This window comes from Stenella coeruleoalba, assembly GCF_951394435.1.
Source record: "Stenella coeruleoalba genome assembly, chromosome: 2".
Classification (NCBI taxonomy): Eukaryota; Metazoa; Chordata; class Mammalia; order Artiodactyla; family Delphinidae; genus Stenella; species Stenella coeruleoalba.
In genome coordinates this window covers 104,981,412-104,990,986 of record NC_137147.1, presented here as the reverse complement: position 1 = coordinate 104,990,986, position 9,575 = coordinate 104,981,412, and the positions used below count along the sequence as shown (strand labels likewise).

General features: G+C 42.1%; 1 pseudogene across 1 annotated transcript; it reads left to right on the top strand.

Moving 5' to 3' along the window:
• The first annotated feature begins 131 nt into the window (after positions 1-131).
• On the top strand, positions 132-5,827 carry LOC307178721 (small ribosomal subunit protein uS10-like; annotated as a pseudogene). The gene has a single exon. The product of its transcript is annotated as a small ribosomal subunit protein uS10-like (transcript).
• The last annotated feature ends 3,748 nt before the right edge of the window (positions 5,828-9,575 follow it).

Here is a 9,575-nt window from a genome sequence, read left to right as displayed (position 1 = left end):
CCGCCACCTCCACCATTCCTTCTCTTGAGAAAATGGGGTCTCCATCCAGAGGGTGGCCGTGGAGTCTCTGCTGCTTCCCGATGCCTCTGGGCTCCAGGGAGTAGGGTCTGTGGCACGAGTTGGTGCTGTTGGTCCTACAGTTCACAGATGTACCTAATAAGAAAATCTTTCATGTCATTTGGGCCTCCTGGAGAGCTAACAGCTTGAGACTTGTTATTTTCATGACAAGCCCTATTTAGACAATGCAAGTGTGGTTTAATCTGTTACAAAAGTCTAGTAACATAAGACACCACAACAGTAAGTCAAGACAAAAGCCAATCACCTTAATAAACAGTAATTGGATGAAATTCAATCTATTTTATTCTAGTTAATCTACTCTAGATTTTTAAAAAACACTAAATGAAATAAAAGCATAATTCCTTAATACAATAAAGATCCCCAAACCCGGGGGCAGTGGTATAAAAGGAGTTCCATTAAAGGCAGACAGGGAACAAATAGGCCCAAGATCAGTACAGTTGTTTAACATTAATCTGGAAGGTCTGGCTGCTGTGGTGAGGAATAAACCACATTAATATGTGCGGACGGTATACTAATGTGGCTGAAAACATTCAAGAGGATATACGTCAAAACTCAGAACTAATGAAAAGAGTTCAGAGAGTGGCTGCTTACCAGACACAAAACAATCAAAATCCTTCAACAAAACTCAGAAGAAAAGTATTTTACACTGTAGCAACAAAACTAGTAGCCAGGAATAACCACACACACACACACACACACACACACACACACACACACACGTCCTACATGAATAAAATGATTAAATTACTAAAAACTGTAAAGGAAGACTTGAATAAATTGAGAAGCATACCATATTCTTGAATTTGAACGATTAACATAAATAAATTGATTCTAGCCCAAAATAAAAATACAGGTTTGGTACATTTCCATCTAAAATCCCAATATAATTTTTTGATACTTTCTATTTACCTGGGGGAGAAAAAGCCCAAGATGGATTTTATAACTGAGTAATGAAAATGGATTTTTTCACATATCAAAATGTATAAAATGTCAACACTTAAAAGAGTGTATCAGTTAAGAGTAGACTAACACCCAGATTATGAGAATTCTATACATAAGTAGCAGACACAAATCAATTTCTACTATTCAATAAAAGGAGCTAGGAAATTGGACAGTATTTGGAAAAACAGCTTAACCTGAATCTTCACTCAGCATTATATCATTTAAGTAAAGTTTAAAAATTTTTTAAGTTTTAGATTTACAGAATTATTGTGAAGATAATACAAAGAGTTTCCATATATCCCACACCCGGTTTTCTCTATTATTACTATCTTGCAATAGTACGTAATATTTGTTGAAATTAATGAACCAATATAACCGTGTTATTAATAATCATATTTTTATTAAGTCATTCATTTTAGAGAAAGATTCTGGATGAGGTTTCAGAGAAATTCAAATTACCATTTTCAAAATTAACCTCATCTGGGGGGTTTCCTAGCTCATTACAGATTATGGGCTTGGACCTGGATGCAGGCTTTCTCTCCACAAGCTCCCAGGATGTCTGCAGCCCTCAAACCCACAAGGTGATCATGGATCTCCTACAAAGGGGGCTTGCAAAGGCCAATTCCCACCCTCTCCTTCAGTTACCAAACAACTACTGAGTGTCAGCTGTTTGCAACTCCCCTCTTACACCAGGCTCCTGGGAGAATACAAAGATGCTCCTGGCATCCCCGTGGGCATGACTGTTGTGAAACAGGAAAAATGACCCATGCCTTGGTGCTGTTTGGATTTAAGGTTCTATCCAGGCAAGGTTCTATCCAACTGGGATGAAAACATTCCAAATGCACTTGAACTCCAAGGATCCAGAAGACAGTCTGGTACAGGGCAGAAGCTGCCTCATTTGTCTCAGTCACCATCTCTTGACCCCTCCACATAGGCCCTGTGCTGAGGTCTAGAGATCTGAGGTTTACGGTACTCATCTTTGGCCCTAAGGAGCTCCCATGCTGGGGGAAAAAACAACAAAGTAAAAAATAAAACAACAACAACAAAATATAAGGTCCAAAGATGAAAAAGAAATGTATCACAGGAAAACCACAGATCAATGTTCCTTATCAATATAGATGCAGAAATCCTCAATACAATGCTGCAGGCAAACCAAATCCAGCAACATATAACAAAGACTACACACCGTGGGTTTATCCCAGGAATAAAAATTTGGTTCCACATAAGAAAATCAATGTAATATACCATATTAATAGAATATGGTATATTAATAAAGAACAAAAACTGTATCTCAATAGACACAGAAAAAGCATTTGGAAAAAGAAACACCACTACCCCTTCATGACAAAACAGTCAACAAACTAGGAATAGAAGGGAACAACTTCAACCTGATAAAGGGCAGCTATGAAAAACCCACAGCATCACTCCTATGCACGGTTGTATCAGAAGTCCTACCTGGGGCATTTAGGCAAAAAAAGAAATCAAAGCATCCAGAATGGAAAGGAAGAAGTAAAACCATCTCTGTTTGCAGATGACATGATCTTGTATCTAGAAAATCCTGCTCTTGGAGGAAGATGCAGACACAGCCGCAGCCCCAGTGGAGCCCTGGACTGCCCACTTCTGCTCCTGATTCACAGCTGTGCTGTTCCATCTCCCTGAGGAACAGTCTTTCAGGAAGCCGTGACGCAGCCACGGCTTTTAAAGATACCGGAAAGACACCCACGGAACCAGAGGTGGCAATTCACCGCATTAGCATTACCCTGACCAGCCACAGTGTAAAATCTTTGGAGAAGGTGTGTGCTGTCTTCATCAGTGGTGCAAAGGCAAAGAATCTCAAAGTGAAAGGACCAGTTCAGATGCCTACCAAGACTCTAAGCATCACTACAAGAAAAACTCCTTGTGGTGAAGTTTCTAAGATATGGGACTGTTTTCAGATGAGGATCCACAAGCAGCTCACTGACTTGGCACAGTCCTTCTGAGATGGTTAAGCTGATTACTTTCACCAGTACTGAGCCAGGAGTCAAGGGTTGAACTCACCACTGCATATGCTTAAATCAATTATTTTGAGAAATTATGTTGTTTAAAAAAAGAAGAAAAAAAAATCCTATGGAATTCACATACACAACACAGAAACTACTGAAGTTAATAAACAACTTCAGCAATGTTGAAGGATATAAGATGAACACACAAAGCCAACTGCATTTCTATACACTAGCAATGAACAATCCAATTTACAACAGAATCAACAAGAATAAAAAACTTAGGAAAGGATTTAACAAAAGATGTGTAAGACTTGTACAATGAAAACTATAAAACATTATTGAAAGAAATTAAAAATGATCTAAATAAATTGAAAAACATCCTATGTTCGTGGATTTAAAGACTTAATATTGTTCAGATGGCAATACTCCCAAAACTGATCTACAGATTCAACACAATCCCTATTAAAATCCCACCTGGCTTCTTTGCAGAAATTGACAAGCTAAAATTCCCATGGAAATGCTAGAGACCCAGAATAGCCAAAACAATCTCAAAAAGGAGAAGCAAATTTGGAGGACTCACTTATCCCAATTTTGAAACTTACTACAAAGCTACAATAAAATAAAGACATTGTCGTACTGACATAAGGATAGGCACAGATCAATGGGACAGAATTGAGAGTCCAGAAAGAGACCTATACATTTGTGGTTAATTTTCAACAAGGGTGCCAAGACAATTCAATGGGAAAAAAGTAATCTTTTTAACAAATGGTGCTGGGACAACTGGATATCCTCAGGCAAAAGAATGAAGCTGGACCCTTACCTAACACCACATATAAAAATGAACTGAAAATGGTTCATAGACCTAAATGTAGGAGCTAAACTATAAAACTCTTACAAGGGGCAAATCTCCATGATCTTGGACTTGGCAATGGTTTCTTAAATATGATACTAAAAGCACAGGCAACAGAAGGAAAAACAGATAAACTGGACTTTTATTAAAGACTTTTGTGCTTCAAAGGACACCATGAAGAAAATGAAAAGACAGCCCACAGAATAGGAGAGAATACTTGCAAATCAAGTATCTGGTAGGGATTGAGTATTAAGACTAAAAAACTACGTCTCAACAATAAGAACACAAATAACCCATTTTTAAAATGGTTAAAAGATTTGAATAGACATTTCTCCAAAGGAGATGTACAAATCACCAGTAAGTACATGAAAAGACATTCAACGTCATTACTCAATAGGGAAATGCAAATCAAAACCACACTGAGATACCACTTCACAGCCACTAGGATGGCTATAATCAAAGAGATGGACAATATTAAGTGTTGGAGGATGTGGAGAAACTGGAGCCCTCATACACTAGTGACAAGAATGTAAAATGTTGCAGTCACTTTGGAATAGTTTGGCGGTTCCTCAAAAGTTAAAAACAGTATTACCATCATGTCCCAGCAATTCCACTCCCAAGAGAATTGAAAATATATGTCCACACAGAAACGTGTACATTAATGTTTATAGCAGCATTATGCATAATTACCCAAGTGTGGAAATAACCACATGTTCATCATCTGACAAAAAGATAATGTGGTATACTCATACAGTGGAATATTGTTCAGACATATCAATAAAAAGGTGAGATACGACGTGTATAAACTTCGGAAACACTATTACATTGTGCAAGTGAAAGAAGCTGGACATGAAAGATCACGTATTGTGTAATTCCATCTACACAAAATGTCCCAAACTGGTAAATCAACAGAAACAGAAGGTAGATTGGTGACTGCCACTGGCTGAGGAAGGGGAGGATGGAGAGTGACTGCTTATGGGTCTCGGCTTTCTTTTGGGGGGTCTTAAAAATGTTCTGGAATTAGATTGTGGTGATATTTGCACAACCTGGTGAATATACTGAAATTCATTCAGTTGTATACTTTTAAAGGGTAAGTTTTATGGTATGTAAATTATATCCTTTTTAAAAGTCTAGGTGTGTGTGTTGTGAGGGATTGGTATGGGATGCTACCCATACAGTTAGGCACTGGCTCTGCCCCCAGGAAACCAGGGGCTTCACAGATGAGACTTTTGAGCCAAGTTTCACGGGATGAATGGGCTTAATGAGGAACAAGGAAGGCAATCCACGTAGGGCAAAAGCATGTTCAAAAGCTCAGGAATGGCAAAGAGCACTGCAGGACAGCTCTGTATAGGGGCCTCTGTATGACAGGAAGTTGGGGCTGGGAGGTAAGAGGAGGCAAATGCCACACCAGTGAGTCTGGGAAACCCAGAGAGTGACAGGCTCCTGTGTGTTTTGCTTAAATCAAACAGAAACATTTGTAGAAATTCCAAAGAGAAAATTTCAGTTTAGTAAGCTCTAACTCTCCATCATGTTTTATTTGGGTAAAGCATTGGGTTTTTCTTTGGGAAGCCATGCCTTGCCCCCGTTAATCCCAAAGGTTTTACTAGAGGGACTCTATACCCTCACCCCCACCCCCAGGACCATGTGACCTAGGCCTTGTCAGTGACACCACCTCATCCTCCCAGCCACAGTGATTGGTCCAGGGAACAGCACATAGCTCAAGATGGGCCACTCAGAGGCAATGAACAAGGGATTTTGTGGAAAGCATCAAAAGACTCTTCTGGTGATCATTTTGTAATGTATAGAAATATCGAATCAATATGTTGTACACTGGGAACATGGTGTTAGAACATAGGTCAATTATACTTCAATTTTTTTAAAAAAGGGTGTGGACATAGATTCTCCCCTGGGGCTCCAGAATGAATGCAGCCTGCTGACAAGTGATTTTATCAATAGTTTCAGTGAGAGTGACTTCTGACCTCCAAAACTGTCAATAATAAATGTATGGTGTTTTAAGCTAAAAAAAAAAAGAGAAAAGAAAAAAAAAAGGGACTCTCTTTCCCTGGGTGGCTAAGTTAGTAAGACATAACCAGTAGCCTTCTGTTTGGCCACTCTGCTGAAATGTGGAAATGCCAAAAATGAAATGAAGCTAAAATGGAGGAAAGTAGGGTCAAGAGATGAGCTATTCCAGAGAATACTGCTTGAGCATCTGGACCAATGCCTAAAGCTTTGAAGCACCACAAAGCACCTTAATGCCTGAAGCTTTTCCACAAAGTTTTTAGTTACATGAGCCAATGAATTCCCTTTTTAATTTGAGCCAGTTTGAGTTGCAACTAAAACAATCCTGATGAATGCAGTAGGCTATGTTTAGACAAACAAGTCTGTACGCAAGACCTAAAAATATCAAGGCACATTAATTGTGGAAGATCAGGGCCTATCCTTGCCACCATCAATATTACTGTAGGTGAACTAGGCATCTCCTCCCAAGAACGTGTCTGCTCGTGACAGTGACATAACTTACATGGCATTTGTATGAGCCAGTGCCACATCTGGCCTTTAGAAAGTGCTCAGGAAAAGAGGGTTATCTTCTACCATTTGTCCAGAACCAATTGTGTATTAAGCCCACAACATGTGGGACTTCCCCGGCGGTCCAGTGGTTAAGACTACGCACTCCCAATGCAGGTGGCACGGGTTTGATCCCTGATCAGGGAAGTTCCCGCATGCTGCTCAGCACGCCTTAAAAAAAAAAAAAAAAAGCCCCCAACATCTGCCCCGTCCTGCCCCAGGAGGCAGGGAAGGCACATGGCAGGGGGGCAAGTCAGGTCTAGGAGCTGCATTCACAAACTCACAGGCTTCCAACTGAGTTTTCTTTCTGCCTTCTCTGAAGACAGCACAGGGAACTATATTCAATAGCTTGTAATAAACTATAATGGAAAAGAATCAGAAAAAAAGAATAAAGACATGTATGTATATATATATATATGCATAGCCAAATCACTTTGCTATACACCTGAAACTAACAAAGTGTTGTAAATCAACTATACTTCAATTAATTTTTTAATCTAAAAATTAAAAAAAAATGCCAAGCTGGTATTAAAAATTAAGCAGAATGGAAAGTATACCTGATTCCCACCAGCAGTTACTTCAGTGAAGTTTTCTGACTCAGAATGAAGTTTAAACTTTTAATAATTGTTTTTAGCATTCAAACAGCATTCAGAAAGGCAAATGAACTGGCAACAGAACAAGTAAGCACATGAGTTTAGCTGAAGGCTGTGTCTGCAGGGACTGACTAGGAAACAGCCACCCTGGAGGGCAGAGAGGGAGGGATTCTGCTGGCTCGTTACCAATGAGTCAGGGCTGCAGGCCAAGTCCCCTAAGGGGATGCCCAGCAAGGGCGCCCTGGCCTGCCAAGTCCAAGGCACCTGCGCCTGGCACCAAGGGAGCAGAGGTGGTAAGAAAGGAATTCTTTCCCTACAGTCCTGTGGGGCTTGAGAGTCCAAGGACAATACTGGTCTGCTGCCTGCAACAAAGAGCAAGGTAAAAGGCCCACCCGTCTTGGGAGTCAGCACGTTACATCAGCTTGTTGCATATACAGTGACATTTTTTTATTGGTTTTATTTCACAAGCTCCATTTGCCAGGCAATGCACCTGGGTCATGTACAGCATTCACTCCTCACAGCACCCCTATGAAGTAGACACTACTATAACCCCCACATGCAGGTGAGGACACTGAGGCACAAGACGGGTTAAGCAACGTGCCGCACATCACAAAATCAGTAAGTGGCCAGGTCAGCATTCGCACGCAAGTCTGTGCTCTCAGCCCCTCCACTCTGCCGCCTCTTCAAAGAGGATTTAGAATCCTTGGGATTCTTAAAACCTTTGAAAGTAATTTGAATATGCGCTTAGGAGACCTGGCCTTGCCCCTGCGGGCCCATGGGTGGTAGCTGGGCACTATCCATGTCTGCCTGGGGTTTCCCTCCTCCTTGGCAGATAAGCCCTTTCTTAAACTCTCCTCAAACTACCCCACTGAGGTGTCCTTTCTCTTGCACCCTGGCTGATACAAGGGGGTATCTGAAGGGTAATATTTACTTTCTTTTTATAGTTCTTGGTATATATATTTTTAAACATTTTAAACTAAGTATTCTAATGCAGAGTGATAGAGAATTTGAGTCTTAAGCTAGAAACAGAGAATGGATGTTTATTATGGGAAAAATCCTTTGACTAGGCTTCCATGGTTATGTGAATCTAGAAGCAGCAAGTTGTTCTGGGGAAAGATGATAAACATAAACAAGCCGCCTGGTTTGCTGTGTGTGGTTCAGCAGATTGCCTCTCCCTGGATTCCACAGTTCAGGGCGGACGTTTGCACAGGAACCCAGAGGATGAAGTTGGGGCAGCCATCGGGGTAGTCTGGGGTGGCCCTGAAGCAGGCACCTGGCAGGAAAGGCCCTTAAGGTGACTCCCCCTGGAGAAGGGCAGATGCCCTGGAGGCTGACCCAAATTCAGAATCAACAGGTTCATGCAACAGCTGAGGGAAGCCACTGAGGACTTAGGGACCCTGGCAGATGTCCTGCTCTGAGGAAGGAAGGCTGAACATGTGACAGCCAAGAGAAGTTGTTCTAGGGCACCAGAGTGGGCTCTCACAACCCTGTGCATGTGTCCCCAGAGAGTGGGCAGGCCCATGGACCATGAGGAAACCTTCACTTACACCAGCGACACCTGTGGTCACCACGGTCAATTAGTGTGCACATCTAATTTTCTGGTGTCCCAGTCCAGCTTGGGAAGGACTGACCCCTGGATTTCTTTGACATCCAGGGGAAGGGTGATCTAGAGGGAGGTATAAGAATTGTTGCTTATGGACATAAAGCTTTGAGCATCACCTGGAAAAGTAAAGTGAAGGAGTGTGCCCCAAGTTGGTGACACAGGTCATACCAGGAACCTCCAGGGTCCCAGACCAACCCGCCCATGGGGGCATCTTTGTGTCTCCAGCTCTGGGACCAGGAAAGGTAGGATGATGTCATCCTTGAATAAAAACACAGAGCTATCACCTATGCCATGAACATCGTGGAGAGTATGTTGTCTTTCCTGTGCATGCTCACCAAGGCGGGTAGGGTGGGGTAAGGGCGTCAATGCTGGTACCACTGCTAGACTCACAGGATGATGAACTCAGATCAGAGCCACAGCTCTGCCCATGGATAACTTCATGCCAGAGAACATCAGATAAAGGAGCACCAAACCCTCAAGAGGTCTGTCTAACCTTGATCACTCCCAGGCACAACACCCATGAATCCCATCCCCCAGTCCCTCCCAAGGGCAGGAGACATCCTCGCAGGCTCAGCTGCCCTCCAGTCTCTCCCAAGGCTGCATCACAAAACACATCCATCTGTTCTTCTGAAACCACCCACTTCATCTCTCATTTCTTCCTCATTTTCAATTCCTGCTTTTCTAATTATTCTCAGTATCTAAATGTTACAATATAAAGAAGCAATACTTATAGAGACTATTTTACTTCGGTTTCGTTTTTGCAGCTTTCCCCAATCTGATTCTCCCCAAAGGCTGCTGGGACCAACCAGCCCAGCCTGGCTACCCCACTGCACGGCAATCTGACAATTGGCTTATCAAGACAGCAGGACGGTTGAAGGTGCTGTCCTCCTTCCCCTGGGTCCCCACGGGGCTGAGTTTCTGTTTCCTCTGTCCTGGCCCCAGTGGAACTCAGACGTGTCCAT